At 33.3% G+C, this 19,226-nt stretch overlaps 1 protein-coding gene and 1 non-coding gene across 2 annotated transcripts in view; both read right to left on the minus strand.

Moving 5' to 3' along the window:
• Positions 1-19,226, minus strand: part of LOC125069195 (tRNA dimethylallyltransferase) — a 242,937-nt gene that overhangs the window by 96,893 nt on the left and 126,818 nt on the right. The gene's annotated exons all lie outside the window — the stretch shown is intronic.
• On the minus strand, positions 12,391-12,464 carry Trnat-agu. The gene has a single exon. It is a non-coding gene; the product is annotated as a tRNA-Thr (tRNA).

The raw sequence follows: 19,226 nt of genomic DNA on the forward strand, positions 1-19,226 counted from the left end.
ACGTATCTACTCATTTTGAATCAGTATCCCAAAAATATTTTTTCATGTTTCTAACTTAAAAAATAACGGACTTCGATACAAACGTTCGATCCCTATTTCACCCCTTTAGGGGCAGAATTTCCAAAATTCCCTCCTTAGTGGGTGTCATGATAGGTTAGTTTATAAGTGTACAGGCTCAAAAATATTAGTTTTATGCTTCTAGTTCAAAAATGACAATATTTTCAACAACTTACAACCTTTATAAGGCTCAAGACTATTTGTGTACCAAATTTCATTTAAATCGGTCCAGTAGTTTTGAAAGCGACACAGATAGACAGACAGACAGATATCTTTCGCATTTATAATATTAATAATATGGATAAAGCACATGTGTTATGGAAAATCAGAAGTAACGACGGTACCACAAACACCCAGACCTAAGACAACATAGAAAACTAATGAACTTTTTCTACATAGACTCGGCCGGGAATCGAACCCGGGACCTCGGAGTGGCGTACCTATGAAAAGCGGTGTACACACTACTCGACCACGGAGGTCGTCAATTTACTATTTATATATATACTTCTTTGGCAGTAGATAATATGCTGAGTGGGTGGTACCTACCCAGGCGGGCATCAAGAAACTGCACTGAGATAAACCGCCCAAAAGAGTTTGTCAATAGTTATTCTACTACAGAGATTACGATAGTTATAATTAGATGTAAATAACAATTATTACAATAGTTTTACACAATATTCCAGCGAATTCGCGTTTGACAATCAATCATTTGACGCCATCACGAATGCATAATAAAATATTTAAAAGACCGTTTACGTTTATAAACAGGAGCAGTGTTTACTTCGTTTGTTCGTTGTGGGAGTTTTCATGTACGGAACCCGTTTCCCGTATGTTTTATTACTACTGGTGTTTCCGGCGTTCCGAATTACCCCAATTTGATGTTTGATGCCGTCTATAATTTTACTTATTGTATGATCATTATTATTAAAATACAAGAACATAGTTTTGTTATTAACTTTACATAAACTTCGTACAGTATTTTTATATATTATGAATAAATTAAATATATAACTACCTATTTATTAAGCGATCTCTCTATATAGTCAACTTATATTTTTCCGACATATCGAATGTTTTCTTAATACGTAATTTAAAATATTGTTCAATTAGAGTATTTTCAAGTCCAAATCACTTATAAGATGTGTTTACGTATCCAATTCGATAAAGACAATATACTGAGTGTCAGTTACCGAATCAACGTTGCAATAATTAGACGTTAAGCCTGGAAAATCAAAGGACCTTTTTATCTCAATATAGGGACGCTCTGGGGAACACTAATATTAAAGTAGTGGCAACACTAACCTTTAAATTTGTGCTTAGCGCATATGTAATTTAATCAATCCGTTTAAAGCGTCATGATAAATTATATAAACATGATCATTTATTTTTTATATTTACATTGCTTTCCAATTTTACAAAAATTCGCATTAGTTAATTATATCGAATATCTGCCGATGTTTAGTAAATAAGAAAAACTTTAAACCGCCACGTTCAACTTAAACCAAAAAGTGAAAAAGGCACGGGCAAATGTGAGCACGTGCATGTAGTAAAAAAAAAAGTATATCGACTATTGATCTTAGCGTGAATTATTATCGAGTATATTTGACGACAAATTTATATAAATACCAATATCTCTGAAATATCTAACGTATTCTGTTTTCATTTTAATAATATAACCTATCATAATTATAATGTAAGTAGTTACTCATTCCTACGAGTAGTATTTCGTTAAAATATATAAACATATATCAAACACAGTACCAAAAATCGATCTAATATGTGTTATTGTGTAATATTCTCGTATAAAATATAACGGAAATCCATCATAAGGTTTACACATAAAATGTTATTATTATACAATAACAAAGCACCTTGTTGAAAGTAGCCGAAAACGGGGAGACTAAATGCATAGCATGGCAACACGGCTCAACACCGTGGGGTGGCCCACGTCGGCAGTTGTAAATCGTTCGTTTATTGCCACAGATACATGTAAAATAAATATTCCGACGAATTGGCGCGGAAAGAAGGAACATAACCGTTCCTGCCGTAGTTTACTTTTGTTTGTAGGTCAGTAACGTCAAAACAAATAGTTTTCGATGTGTTTATTTCGCGTTTATTTAGCCTTGCCTTGGAAAAAAGTATTTCTGATTATGATCAGTGCAGCGTCCGCCATTTTTGGGACCCGCCTACTTTTTTTACTACATCCTATAAAATCCAAACAAAAAAAATATTAACTAATTCGTGTAGGTAGGTAATTTACATTTTACGATATTAATTGTAAAGATTCAGAATGGAGATTTAATCGAGTAGAATCGACAAATCAATATTAAACAAACATAAAACACACACGCGTATACAGAAAGTTGATTAAAAAAAACTTCGCTTACAAAAATAATTTATTTAAAGTTATTTACAAATAATTTTTAAAATCTTATAGAGTTAAGTCTATCTGAATATCTATCTTATTATACGGCTATTAAAAACAAAAAAACAGGAAGGAACACTTTAACGATTTGACGTGATGTTGAATTGCTGAGGCGTCAGAAATTCTGATACGTATACTATAAACAAGAGCATTACTTTAATAACCTTCCCGTTTGTGTATCTGTGTGTAACGAAAGTTACAAGACGTAACTATTTTATAATTGAATTAGGGCCAACGCGCATTGGCTGTAATTGGGCGATTCTCACAAGTTGGATCGGAGCTGGTGGCTCGGGTCACGGTTCTTGCACCGGTTTGATTGGCTTAGAGATATTACCTGACATTTTACTCATATTTGGTGAATGGGTGAATCTGTTGCTTTATTGGTGGTTACGCTTCGTAACCACTGTTGATTTGTAAGATTTCCTCAAGTTTTTGACTTTAATTAAGGAACTAATGCTCGGTTGAATATTATGTCAACGCATTTCATTAAAAATTTACCTTTGAATAACAATTGACTTTGATAATGTTTGAATATTTATTTTCAAAATGTTATCATCAACGTAACTTCAACGGGTATGTTTAAAGTATAGTTTAACGAGCTTTTATGAAAGCATTTATTATGATACGTAGTGTTTAACGGAATCCGTTTATGCTTAAAAATAAGTTAATTTATTTGAATGCATTTTCAAAATAGATTTTAATTTATAATACTAGTGTCGTAGACGTTACTTAACAGTGATTGGTCAGTGATCGAAATTTATTTATAATTATTATCATTTGTGGAAAACATACATGGCTGTATATATACTTACTGGTACGGGTACATTATTGGTCTGATTAGTTAATTGACCGCACTCGTTATATACTCTACCGCCAAGCAGAAATACTTAGTATTATTGTGTTTCGGTTTCAAAGGTGACTCAGTGGAAGTACAGAACCGAATTAAATGATTGATTTTTTTGTGTATCTTTGAGTGGGTCTCTGGCTTAGATTAGAACCGAAAAGTGCCGCTGCGACTGGCAAGTAAATAACATTCTTAAGTTATTCCGACAAAGTCGGGACGGGCTAGTATAGAAATGTATATTAAAGTAGGAAAAAATGTTTGTGATTTGAATGAAAACAACAGTTTTTTGTCGGAAATCAAAGACGTATCTCCATTTTTTTACGTTACAGGCGATGACGCAATGTTCAACCAATGAACATAAGAGTATTTAGTCAGATTATTAATTTCAGAAGCAGGAGGTAATAATTTTAAATCCTACGCATAAGAAAGGGATAGCAATATTAGAGATGTTATACATGTTAAGAATAAGAAGCATTGTTTTACATAAGTATAAGGTTGAACAAATAAGATTATCTTAATTAAAATGCAAATCCTCTAGAAATGGTTACTTATAAAATTAAAATATTGTATTGTTAACAAACCTTAAACTTGTGTAATTAATTTATTAATAATATCTTATTATTGGCTCATTTAGTTTTTTTTTTAAGAATAAAAGTAATGCCCCAAGTATATTAAGGAATAACTACTATTCCTATTTACCCCTCCTTTTAAGCTCATCACTTGTGTTAGGAGCGGGTATGACAATAGCCCAAGGGGTAACGATAGAGCCTGTGACTTTTTACATCGCTAAACTATTGCGCTATTAACGCTTCAAATATTAGTTATATATTATTAATAATGTACTAGTTACAGGCTCTGTCTTTACACGAGTACAATAACTTGTTTCACGTAGGCAAGTTGAAATTCTCGGCTTCCCTCTACTATAAAACACATGTATTGTCTCCTCTTGAATAAATCTGTTCATTGATAAAATTCCGTTTCTTAAAATAAAATATCGAAGCGTACAGAGGGCGACAGTGACTTTGTTTTATATTACGTAGAGATATATAGACAATTATATACATTTGTTGGTGCTAGTTGTTCTTCGCTATTCCTTCCGCGTCCAATTTATTTCTCTCGTATCTTTTGCAAATCGAATATTGTATTAATTATAAACCTAATTTCCTTATCCATAACTTTTTTTCAATAAGTAGCTATTTTTTAAATAATGATAATTGCATTTATATTATGTGTGTGATTAAACACCAATGCTTTCCAAATTACATCTACAATACAGAAAAAAATCTAACAAGGCAAAAGTAAGAAACAGGTAGAGTTCCAAATTTAAGAGATAAGATATAAAAAATTATTCTCCCTGCGCTTACGCATACAAATGACTCGATTTTTGACGTACTCATAAGTCATATTACGTTTGGAGGACGTTTAATTATTATGTATAAAGTTAAATTATTTCATGCGTGGAGAACTTTGCATAGTTAAGTGTATATGATTTAAGTATGTTTATTCTGTGATGTACGGTGAGCGGTAAGAGCTTAATTGGGAGTCGACAGTAGAACTAGTAATTAAGTCTCTGTTTAATTGGTCTCTTAAATGACTAACAATTTTAATAGTTTCTATTGTAAATTCTGAGACTAAATTATATGATTGTTTTTAGTAATTATTTTATACTAGCTGTGCCCGCGACTTCGTACACGTTGTTTGAATTTAAGTTATTTGGATATTGTAGCGTGATTTTATTTTTATTCAATATATAATTCTAAAACAAAACTAGCTCAAGTTACTCCTTATTACATCCGCTATCCGCCGGTGAAAGTCCCGTCGAAATCGGTTCAGCCGCTCCAGGGATTAGCCGGAACAAATTGTAAAAAATGTTATTTTGGTATATGTACCGTGTATACATACATATGCATTTAGTATAAATGGGTTATTTTAATATTACAAACAGACACTCCAATTTTATTATATGTATTCGTGCATTCATTGTCTGTATCGTTATCTTGATATAGGGCCCAGATCCTAAGGTGGACAAGACAACCTCAAACCTCACGTGGGCTGATAAAAAAATATTAGGTTTTCTGCCGGAAGTGTTGACATCATAAACTAATTAGACCTGCGGCTGATCGTTTGACATCTGATCGGATTATGTCAACATATATGTCAACATAGGATCAACTTTCCGAACGATCGGTCGCATTATATTTATATCAACACTGTAAAATTACAATTCAAATATACTTTTATAAGAATAAATAATAATATTTAGATTTACAGTTTCGACTGAATAGTTCGTTTTAAAGCTCTAATCTGTGACTTTAATCCGATTTGAAAAAACATTTGGTGGTACGCCTTTCCGTAAGCCCCCTGAATAGAATGACCCACTCATCATTTTTTCTACCGCAACATCAATACTAAGTACTTTTATGCTTCGGTTTGAAGGTTAAGTGAGCCAGTGTACAGACGCGTACACTACAGATACTACATCTTACTTCCCAAGTGTAGCATTAGCTACTTTGGGGATGGTGAATATTTAATACAATGTCAACCTCTAAGGACTTTCACTTATTTGATGAAACTTGATATGGAGATAGTTTGAATCCCGGAGAAAGATTCCCCATTATACCCCGAGGGGGTAAAATGGGGGTGACGATTTGTATTTTATATCACGAAATCTCAGAAACTTTAACACCTACAAACTTGATATTTTTCAGGTAGGTTCCTTATAGGGTGTAGATATCCGCTAAGGATTTTACGAAAATCCACCCCTAAGGGGGTAAAACGGGGCTTGGAAGTTTGTGGTTTATAAATTTTGCGCGGGTCAAGCCGCAGGTTCAGCTAGTCACTTGTGTTTAGAAAAATCATATTCATTAAATTAATCATTATGTAGTACATAATTAAGTTTTTCTTTATCTATCTTTTTTCTCTTTCCAACACAAGAATAAATTTCAACAGGAATGTCACAGACACTGTCGCATCCAGCGGTTGTCTGAGACCTGGTTGATGTTTTTCCATTTCATGGTCTACTGACATTCATTTTACATCTACGACCTGTGATCAATAATTGCCATATAAAGGATCGCAGATAGGTAACCTTTGAAAGGAAGAAATTTATGCGATCACAGTGCAAAACAAAAACGTAGTTTTTTTATGAAAGTTATAAATATTGAAAGGCAAAGCTCCTTGAATAGAAACCAAAAAGGCGTAAAAAACTGTTTTAATAGATCATTTCATTTCCTTATACAGTTCCTTATCCAGTATCGGTCCAGGTGACGTCACATTTGGTATAATTCAAGGGTAGATTCATTACAATAGTATTTACTTCGATTGTGGAGGAAATGTATATCCAGTGAGCAGTTATCCAAGCTTGAAAACAATGTTCCGACCGACTCAGACTAATGAGAAAAGTTGCCTTTTTAAATAAAGATTATTATGTTAATTATACGATTTTGTGCTCGACTTGTTTGACGGTTATGACGTAGATGTGAGGGAAGCAGGTGTGTTCCCCGAGCTCGTGGCCAGCGGGCTTGAACTTTACATTATATGTAGATTTCCTATAAAGATTATATACCTACTTATGCGGCAATAGACTATTTAATTTGGTTGGGTATTCTTTTTCTTTTATAGGAAGTGTGATCCATTATTGGTTTAACGATAAATTTTGGGATTTGGACTTGACATTCATTCTCTCAACGACATGTTTCCATTATGTTCCGTCAAAGATAAAGTTCCGTGTTGTTTATTTACGAGTTACGAGTGGGTGGTATTTTGGTGATAAATCCAGAGGCTCTTCGGGTACCGCTCAACATTCATTTAAACTTAATAAAATATATCTTATTAATACTTACAAATTATTGTATTTGGATTAATAAAAAAAGAAATAAAACATAATTATAACTCGTACTATTTTGAGTGAGTTTTAATTTTTTTTATATACTTTGTTCTTGGACGGTTAAAATTAAGAATATTACGGAAAATGAATATTTAAGAACATGCATTACTTCCTACATTCTCTCACGCCTGAATTGACGATTCGAAACATGTGAATAAATATCAACGCCATGTTACGGTCAGAATCATATTCTGGTCAAAATTAACTTTAACCGACGAAATTAAAAATACTTATGACCAAGGACGAAGGCTTTTTTTTATAAAGTTGTCTATAAATGAGTGTCGATACGATAACACATGAGTGCAATCTGTACTTTGATATTATTTTGTTTGATTTATTAGGGTATGTGTTTGTAGTATTATAGTTATATAGATATATTTATATATAAAAATAGACAATTAAATAACTATTAATGAAGCTGAGGGAAATTCGTGCAGTCGATGTCGGGAGACGCTCGGAGCTTCCAGCTCGAGAGTACGATAGATTCAAATCTTTCGAAACGTTGGATGGAAGAAAAAAAAATGTATGATCGCGATTAAAACTTGAATGTTGTATTTAAAATGTATAACGTACATATATCACGATAGTTTAAAGTGTACGACTAGGTAAGATTTATTTCTGTATATGTGCCATATGTATCACAAGGATGTAAGTGTCCCATATGTATGTATGTGTCATGTATGTGAGTGGTTCCTGTACGTTTACATAGTACACAATTTTCAAATCAATCAAATCAAAATATACTTTATTCAAGTAGGCTTTTCAAGCACTTTTGAATCGTCATTTAACAAACTATTTAAAGTAAAGCTACCACCGGTTCGGAATGCAGATTCCACCGAGAAAAACCGGCAAGAAACTCAGTAGTTACTTTTTTTCAACATTTAAAATTTCAAATGACTTACTAAAACATCACTAATCTAACCTACTGTCACCACCAACCTTTATCATTAGTCAATAGTACTATCGACCGTATTAGGCAAAAATAATTTTGACCGGAATAAATAATCTGACTGTAACATACGGGTATATAAGTGAATTCGTAAGAATTTTATAAATGTTAACATTAAACATGGAAAGTTGATGAATGTGAGGTTTTAAGATTTTTGTGTATAACTTATTAAAAAAAAAAAAACGAAACGTACGGCCCTCGCTTCTTAATTTATAATATAAATAATTACAATGATAATATAAATTTATAATCTTAAGGAGACAAAGACATCCTTGCCTGATTAAAATAAAATTAATTAATGTTCATTTAAGCATTACGAATTATCGTAGAATTCAATTTGTTTTTCTTTTCATTCTAGCTGACCCCGCGGTTTCGTCAGCGCTTGAGGTAGGGTGTTTCATCCGGTGTTACGGGTATACCCTGACTTAGCAAATAGGGTACCTCAGCTAAGTACCGTACATCGAAACGTATAAACATTTAAATTTATAATATTAATTGAATCATCGATATATTTAGACGAAGGGATTAGTAAATCCTACATCACTAGTCACGAGCAGGCGCTTGACGGATCCATTTTTGGTGTTCTCTCCGACATAACTACGTTTTATTTAAAGACGCAATCTTTCGACTTCACACGGGTAGAAATAGAAGTTTATCTTTTTGGAACGAAGTTCTTTTACGCGGCTTTGAGTAGAGTGGTTTACTAATTGCCACGTCACGTAATGAAAAGGCGTTGTGCTACCACCAGGCGACATTTATCTCTATTACTCTTACTATTGTATATTACCATTGTCATTGTTGTTATTTCAAACATACTATATGTCATGGAAAACCCAGTTATATACATTACTCTCCCTTTGAGGAGAAGGTTTGGAGCATATTCCACCGTGCTGCTCCGAAGCGGGTTGGTGGAATACACATGTGGCAGAATTTCGTTAAAATTAGACACATGCAGGTTTCCTCACGATGTTTTCATTCACCACCGACCACGAGATAAATTATAAAAACAAATTAAGCACATGAAAATTCAGTGGTGCTTGGCTGGGTTTGAACCCGAAATCATCGGTTAAGATGCACGCATTCTAACCACTGGGCCATCTCGGCTCACAAGATAGCATATATATCCAAGATTGCTGGCGTATTGACGTTTTTTTTTTCAACCTACCTAAGGTTGACTAGCAAATTGGGATAATGATAATGAATGAGCTGTAAGAGGTAAACACTTCCAATAGAAATTGGCGCGGTAAGATTTTTTAAAATTTCCTTTGGCTAATGCCTATGAACACTAAATAGCAACAATTCCAATCCTCTCATTATTTAAGTCAAATACACATACTTTGTTTTTATCAACAATCCTACGAATCTTAAAACTTATTACAAATATACACATTCCTGATTCGTTTTAATTTTCTTTACATGTAAACATCATTTATACTCGCGTTATTGTATTGAAATGGACCTGGAGGCCATCTTGACCAGGGTTGCCGGCTTATTAATATAATACCAAAGATGGAAGGATTACGAACATTAAATTTAATGTAACCAAAGATAAAACATGCTATTTATACCCCGATTCATATCTAATGTTTTCTGTACAGTCAAATAAGAAAATGTTTATCAGGAACCATTTACGAATACCTATAACAAACACCATTGCTAAATACAACGTAAATATTTTTTTATTTACGTACTCGTGTGTAAATTTCAAAAATACTATTTTTACTGATAGAGATATACATATTATTTTTTATTCTTTAATGTCTTTTTGTTGAACTACAGGATTTGCTTTCATTTTTATTACTTCAAAACAATTTGGAAACAATTGAATATCAGTTTTTTTATAATTATTCCATTATCGTGAACTTATCACGCATTAGAAAACATTTATTAATAAAGAGTACTATATTAATAATTATAAGTTATTAAATAAATATTTTGGTTCTAATGAAAACGTTGCTTTAATTAAAAAAAAAAAATTATATATTTAACGCCTTTACCACATGTATTGCTGCTGGAACAAAAGGGTTTCTATACAACAAATTCTTATACAAATCTAGTCTAGTATGCACGTAGTTTTTACTGGTCAAGAAATAAAATAAACTGAGGCAGTTGTAATCCTCTCTTATCTTTGGGTGTTATGAGCTCGCTGTAGGCAATTGTTACGATACATATTCATTTAATTTATTGAACACTGGCAACACCCACGAATCTCATTAAGGCAACATTGTTGCAACATTCCGACTTTTTGCAGAGTCGATGCAGGAGCCGGCGCAATCACACGCGATCTATTATTGATACTTAAAATATATTCTCTAAAAACGAAATTATTATTTTAAAATACTAAAAAAGGCTTAATACGGATACAGTCACCCATTTACAGCTTTTATATTTGAAAATAAACACAAAAAAGCCACTGCTTTTTCCGGCTAAGAGAGTTGGAATTCTCGGCTTTTCTCTACTATCATATGCATATGTACTGCATATAAACCTTCTTTTTGAATCAAACTATTTATTGAAAAAAAATCCGTAAAATCCCTCGTATAGTTTAAAAGACCTAAGCGTACAGACGGCGTGAAGTGACTTTGTTTAATACGTGACACGCGACTTCTGTCTGATGAAACGTCCGCACTGGAGCAACGTGAAGGAAAAAACTCAGAAGAAGGACCTCAAGGGAGATTGCCCGATTTTGGAATATAAACAAGTTATATAGATCTATTTACTCACGAAGGCACCCTCTGCTCTAAATAAATATTAGCGTGCATTTTTATGAGTGACGCGCGTGCTTACGAGAAGTCTTAGCGTGAGGTGATTTATGTAAGAATAAAAACTATAAAAAAAATAAAAATATTTGTCAATGCACGCCGATAAATAATTTAGCGTGGAGCCGCCTTCATGAGATCTGTACTGAACTGTAATTTACTGAACGGAAGTTAGTTGTACTGTTACAAAAAAGTTTCCATTTTTATCATGTGCAACACATTACACGCCTATAAGGCGTTTACTAATTACTAATTGACTTCTTATTATTATTTAACTACTTCTTTTTTTATAAAATTGTAGTGACACATGGTGACGCAGAATTGAAGAGGTTCGGATTTTTGGGAGCTTATCCTACCAGGCAACTCAAGTGGGGGGGATTTCACCCGCAGTAATCGCGGTCTTTGATTAATCTCTTTATAATTTTATTAATAAATTATAAAAGTAATATAAGTAACAATTAAAGGAATTATTTGATTTAACAGTATTGCAAGCTTCAAGCTGCCTTCGTATTCATAGCAAGTCCTTCAGAGTGACCTTTCAGTTTGACCTTTACATTTCTAGATGCTATGATTAATGCAGTATTGAATATGAAAACAAATCACTTAATAGCAGTCTTAGTTACAATAGGATTCATCTGGAAAACGTTCATATAACTTGTTTAAGCAATGCGTTGAAATGCAATATTCGTTACCGCTCTAAAGCGTGGTGGACCTTCTCCTCAGGGGAGTCGAAGTCTTTACCCAGTGGTGGGACTTCTATAGGCTGTTACTAAAGATGACCACGGCTTAATATTCAAGGTTATGTAGAGCTACATTTAAGCGTTAAGAATATCTGTTCGTTTGTTTGTGAACTGGGTTGCGGCAGCGATAATCTAAAAAATATATTTTTAAGGTATTATAATGAAAATACTAAAAGTGGTGGCGGGACCTGGCATGACGCAACGGGCGGAGTACTGGGAGCTATTGCGCACTTTGGTACTCCTGTGTCCAGTGGATTGTGTGATTGAGTCACTAATAATGATGTTGACAAACTACTGTAATATAAAATCGCAAAATCCAATAACGTAACTTCATAGTAACTTCTAGATCTTTCTAGAAATTTCAAACATTTGTGACATATTCAGTTATTCGTTGGAGGTCAAACAGTCTTATTATATACATAACTACCGAAACTTGCTTTCATGGTGTTTTATATATATATATATATATATATATATATATATATATATATATATATTATTGTATAAAATACACTTAATTCATATCATAAAATTATTAATATTAAGAAAATATATGTAAATAGGTTTCGAATTAAAATTTATCATCAATTTATCATCAATCATCTTCCAATATTTAAATCAGATTTCAAGACTAAACATAAAATTAATAATACGTTAAATAATAAACAGTTATTTAATCATCATTAATAAAACAGTAAAATAAAAAATATCTAATTAGATGTAATTCTTAAGGCCCCGGCGAGATTCGAACTCACGATCTCCTGTTTACTAGACAGGCGCTTTAACCAACTAAGCCACGGCGCCTATGTCATCACCGTCGAAATTATCGAGCACATGGGGCGAGAAAGTTTATCTTATCATACACACACGCTTATAAAGTTGTGTGCGTATGTATGGTATACACACATTCTTATAAAGATCTGCGTATTTGTAGTAAATACGTGATAAGTGTATTGTAGGTTTTGATAACATGTACTTATAGCTGTCGCCTGCGGCTTTGCTCGCGTTTTTAAAAGTAACCAACGCCCTTCCTTGGAATTCAAGCTTGCTTTATACGAAATTTCATAAAATTCGGTGCAGTAGTTTGGAAATAATCAACAGACCGACATACAAACAGAGATATTTTCGCATATATAATAATAGTACAAATATACTTTTTTTACGTAATATCGATGTTGCATATTAATAATGTTAAGTTTATGTCATAAGCAAGTTGATTAATTATTATTTAAATGGTAAAATTTGGCTTAAATTAATATACACATTGGCCCTGTTAGCACTAGGCCACAGAAATATGAAATCGAAAATCGATTCTTAAGTCGAGCGACGTCGATCGAAGTTGTCAACTAGATGGACGATGAATTAAAATGAAATACATCTCACGAGGTTGCTTGAATATTAAATTAATGACAAAATGTTATTATCACGGACGCGAGTCGAATACCGTGATGGTAACAATGAATTAATATTGTTCCGTCAGTTTTATGAAGGCACCAGACGTAGTATGTTACTGATAATCATTGTGCCTCACTGAAGCCGAATTAAAGTACGGTCAGGAGAAAATACGTTTTTTTTTCCTAGTTAGATCAGTATAATATAAACGCCTATATGACACAGCTTATATGTCTGTACCGTACGAATGTATATATACATACATATATTATAAATGACAATAGAGTTTTATCGTGTGAGTCATGGTAGTACCAGTCGATTATTTAAAATATTTTTAAATAATCGTCTGTCTGTAGTCGGAACCAAAGCATCGATTGTAATAAAACATAGATCTCGTACATAAATTAATTAGTTTTTAGTGGAACTCCTCTTTAAGGGAGAAGAGGTTTTAACCCACTGGGTGACAGGCTGACTGTAATTAACTTTGTAAGTTTGTAAGAACTTCTTTTGTTACTGGAACATTCATTAAGATCAGAAATGTCACAGTGGTATGAATGTTGCATTGAGCAGCGGGTTCAAACCCAGGCAAGCACCTATGAATTTAATATGCTTAATTTGTGTTCATAACACATCTTGGGCTCGGCGGAGAAGGAAAATATCCGCTGACCTGCATCAGAGTGCAATAATCACCAAAAATTTCCTTCTCAAAGAGAGAGGAGGTCTTAGCCCAGCAGAGGGACCTTTACATGCTGTTACTTTTATTCTGTAAAAACAAACCCCACAGAACACGATAGTGAAATATCAGAAACAATAACCACCAATGACTATGAAAATTATACATTCAAAGAATACGCGCATCGAAAAAGAGTATCGCTGTCGTTTCAACATGTAACGCGCGATGCACGAAATGATTTCTTAATAGCACTGCTGGATTATTTTTAACTTTGCCTACTAATAAAATTCTCATTAAGAAAAAAACGGTAAATAAAAACTGTAATTAAAATGGTAGAAATGAGTAACTACAAAGTTTCTCGTCGGTTCACTGCTAGAATCTACTTTTTTGAATTGCGAACTTTACATTTAATTCGATACTGTAACCATTACGAAAGATGACGATGATCCTACTTGAAAAAAAAAAAGATTTTGATTTTATTTGGCCGGTTCGGCACGATATATCACTACAGATTTTTAAGTGCTTAATTTTTTTTTTGTTTTCAGTACTCTACGCGTTGGGCATGCGACGCACAGCGTGGGAACACTGCCGGCTAATTGTCCACGTTCACGATTTACGACAAACAAACAAACAATAGGAATTAACATGTACAATAATTACGTATGTGCCGTGAGCGCCGGACGGACGGTTTGAATGCTTATTATAATTCCTTTATAGCTACTTGTTACTCTTTGTTTTTTAAACCACATTTTTGGAATGGCGATAATTTCTCTATTAATCTATTGCCTATTCAAATTCCGCGGTCCTTTTGGAAAAAACTTATTTTGTGATAAGGCCATCTACAGTGTACCTACTTATAAAGTAATATATTTTTAAGCTGCATAAGGAACGACTAGTGACGTTGAATTTGTAAAATTCTGCGAAGAGTCTGTAGAGGGAAGGCCACCGTTGGGTTATATCAAAACGAGTTCGAAGTAGTAGCTGTATTTAAGGGGTAATAATTCCACATAAACCGAACTGCCCTAAACAGCGCCGGATATCTTTTGAAAGTGTCCGCAGTGTTGTAATAAAAGAAAATTCTTAGATTTTAAGGCTAGATCTTAGAAGTCCTGAGAAGCTTAAAATCCTGTGCCTGAACAGTAAAACATCACTTGAATTTTTTGTTAATAAATACAAAAACAATATTAACAATAACTTTTGTCATAAAAAAAAATCAATCTACTCTTTAAGGCATGCAGAAAGGCATGTAAGTAAATAGAAAAATATCTCCTCTAGTAGTCACAACTGACCTAATAATCTAGGATGACGTCACGAATTCCGCGATATTAGCGCCGGCGAGCTTAGCAACAGCGTAGGCAGCGCAGACCGTCCACTAATAAATAGCTTATCGCAGCGCTTCTAGCGCCAAAACATACATTTAATCGCGTTTTCGCAATCGCGCTGCTTACAATGTTGCCAGCACTATTATTTCCATAAATAAAAGTTATTATTATTTGTCCCTTACGTAACCTTACGGAAAAACGTTTTACGTTAATAATAATTAAATTAAGAAATAAAAAATAAAAGGTACGTGTTAGATAAAATGGTTATATTAATTTATGTATGTAAAGTAGTTTGAATTTTTATTCTACATTAGCGCTATAAACACAGTGGATCGTCAGCTTTCGAAGAGATTGCCTATTAGCGATAAAACGATTATAAATAATTTAAATGTCGTTATGGGAATTTCCGTTTCACGTAGGACTAAAACATTTTGCGAGATTCGTTTGTGTTTGACAAAAAGTTAATTTCGTAACGGAACGTAACGTTGGTAACGCATTTATTTGATCTACTTCTACCTTATAAAGGGGGGGGGGGAGGTCTGGTGTTATGTAGCCTGTATCCTTTTGTGTATTCTGACATTGTTTTCAATTTTATGATATTCGGTTCAGTATTTTTTTTATGTCATATAATTTCTACACAGACGTGTTGTTATATCATATAACGTCCAGTCGAGCCTTATATCAAAAAATTGTCAATAACAGCCCGAAGTCTGGTAGTTGGAAGTGCGTACACTCCCGTGCCTCGGACAGCACGTTAAGCATTTGGTCCTGCGCCTGAACTCTTTCCAGTCGATGTGGTTCTTTTTGTTTAAATTTCCTTTCCATACTTTATTTCGTTGAAGAATAAAGTCATATTCAATATAATAATATCTCGTCAATTACGATGAACGTACAATTTAGAATTTACATATCGTATTAAAGATTCATGCAGTGTTCGAAGTATACATAGATTGAATGACGTCACTAGAAATATTTTATAGCCGTTATGTTGTAAAACCTGTTACAGACATTCGTCGTATTTGTTTTAATATATACATAGAGAACGGGTCGCCAATCGTTGAATCTAAGATGTTATATTCCTTATCTTGTCTGTCATTACTCTGAATCGCTAATCCGTGACATTAGAGTACAAAGTAGATATGCAGCTATTGATGTGTGGTAGCCGAATATTTAATAAGATAGATAATACTAGAGTTTTTTTTAAATGTGGTCGTCACGGGACGCTCGGTATATGTTCAGTATATTTACGGATTAACTTCAAATCATGTTAGTTTAAGAGCTATTTGTATACCACATTGGTGTACACTCCTTAGAGGAGAATATCGAGAAACGCTTAAAAACGTATCTATTCATTTTTAATAAGTATCCCAAAAATAAAGTTTCTTGTTTCTAACTTAAAAAATTAAGGACTTCCATACAAACTTTTTCACCCCTATTTCACCCTCGTAGGGGTAGATTCCAAAATTACTCCCTCAGTAGGTGTCTAAACAAAAAAACGATCCTACTAACCAAATTTTATGGCCTTTATTTTATAAGTAAAGACGAGCCACGAACTTATAAGTGAGCAGAGAGTGACACAGCAGGGGATATGACGGCTTAAGAGATGACGTCATGACGTTTGCTGACACGGCATACGACTCTATCTAACCTCAAAGGCGCAACAATAGATATTCGTATAAAACTCATCTATATATATTGTTATTTTGCAAGCATATAAAATCCCTTTGCATCTGTAATTTTTTTTTATTGAAACCAGGTGGTAAACGTGCCCCTAAATAGTATGCGGTCATCTCCAAACAACCCTAGGAACTGGTTCACTCTCCCTTCAAACCGGAACACAGCAACACTCAGTAGTACTGTTTGGCGGTAGACTAGATGTAGAGTAGGTGTAGCTAAGCGCAATACGTGCTGGAGTGGACTCAGTATACCAAGAGCTCAGGGTGGCATCTACAACTTTTACTCACTATTCGTGTAGTACACATAGATAGCATTAAAGATTTTCGATTTGAGTTTTGTGCATATTTACTTTTCAATTTTAACTCTTTTATTTACGCATTTATATCATATTAGCTAAGCCTGTGGCTTTATACGCAAACAATTTATAAAATTTTATACATATTCAAGGGGTGAATTGAAAAAGCCAAGTTACTTGGTGGTAGGGCTTTGTGCAAGCCCGTCTGGGTAGGTACCACCCACTCATCAGATATTCTACCGCCAAATAACAGTACAGTGTATTGTTGTGTTCCGGTTAGAAGGGTGAGTGAGCCAGTGTAATCACAGGCACAAGGGACATAGCATCTTAGTTCCCAAGGTTGGTGGCGCATAGGTGATGTAAGGAATGGTTAATATTTCTTACAGCGCCTTTGTATATGGGCGGTGGTGACCACTTACCATCAGGTGGCCCATGTGCTCATCCGCCAACAAATGCCATAAAAAAAAAATGTCTTCCCTGGGTTCAAACTATATCCATATCAAATTTCGTAGTAATCGATTTAAGCGTGAAGAGGTTAGATTACCCTGACAAACTGAGTGACCATAAACGCATAGTGCGAACCATGAGACAAAGTAACTTGAAAGGAGGCAATGTATTCCGTAATGTCCTCAAAGTCAAATGCTTCATTCAATACAGACGCGTTACAAAAACTTGACCATCAAAAATCTACCAGCGTTTCGGAAGAAATACTTTATAGAGGCGCATTGACAAATAACATTATGATTTATTTTATATTTGAGGGCGGTTCTGGACATTATATTTTTAAACAAACATACGGAAACTTGTTGCGTTGTATAAAAATTACAATAGATTACTATCCAATAGAGATGGACAGTTTATTTTTTATTTATTTTTCATATTTTATAATTACGAAAAAAAAAACTTACAGCTACAGGTTATTTTTTTATAAATTATAAATAGAGATAGACCGTTTTAAAGTTATATTTTATCAACACACCAATATATATATATATATGTAAATATATCACAAAGTCCAGGACCGGTAGGATTGGTACATAGGTATAAATATAAAACAAAAATTTGCTAAAACATAATAAAATTAACATAAATCCGAAAGTTAGTCTGTCCGTCTGCTTGTTACCTCATCACGCCTTAGGCACGAAACTATTCATTATGATTTTGGACCTAGGCCTGACCTAGACATAGATATAAAATATCAATATGTAAATTGCGAAATTTAAATTTAAAATGGGATAGAACGAGACGCAAGAACATTTATATATATTTATAATTATATTATAAATTTTGATAATAGAATTCAATTTAAATATAGACTGCTTAGAACTCATAAATATCAATAAATATTGAAACAGTTATTTCATTTTACTTGGCGCCATTGTGTACTTTGTTACTTGTATTAATAAAATAATGCTCATTCTTTTAAAACACTTGAACAAACTTTAAACGAATTTATCAAAAGACCTTAACGTTATAGAAATAAGGACGACATTCGTATGACTTGGTTGCTATCAATGTTGCTAGTTCCCATAGCAACAACATTTTATAGACATTTAACGGGGTCAATGTTAACCATATTTTAACAATAAATGTTAATTATGTTTCACATATAGCAACATTTTATGTTTTAAATATATAGATAATAAAATAATTAATTATTGCTGGCTGTATGTGTGTTGCTAACACTACATTAGCTAGTGAATTGAAAAGATATATTTTTCACAATTCAGATACCATGAGAACGATTCTTATGTGACGCTTATTAGATTCTATAAAAAACACAGTTTTATAATTAAAAATTAGGCACAACACAAAATGTATTTGCCTATGTAAATATTTTAACAAAAAAAAAAAAAACTTTTTTTTGTTCAATAGCAATTATAAGATTGAAACCAAATTAATATTTCTTAATACCTTATTCGAACTAGGCTACCAGTAACTAAGCAAATGACAGTCGGAATTAAACAGGATTAAATAGCAATAATTGGTTTATATAGTAATAGAACCTTGGTAGGACTTTGTGTAAACCCTTCAGGCAGGTTCCACGAGCTCATCGCTTATTCTACCGCCAATCAGTTTTATTTAATATTGTTGTGCTCCAATTTGAAGGGTTAATGAAGCAGTTTAACTATAGGAACAAGTAACAAGACATTTTAGTTTCCAATGTTGGTAGCACATTGGCGATGTAAGGAATGGTTAATATTTCT

This window comes from Vanessa atalanta, chromosome 15 (genome assembly GCF_905147765.1).
Source record: "Vanessa atalanta chromosome 15, ilVanAtal1.2, whole genome shotgun sequence".
Classification (NCBI taxonomy): Eukaryota; Metazoa; Arthropoda; class Insecta; order Lepidoptera; family Nymphalidae; genus Vanessa; species Vanessa atalanta.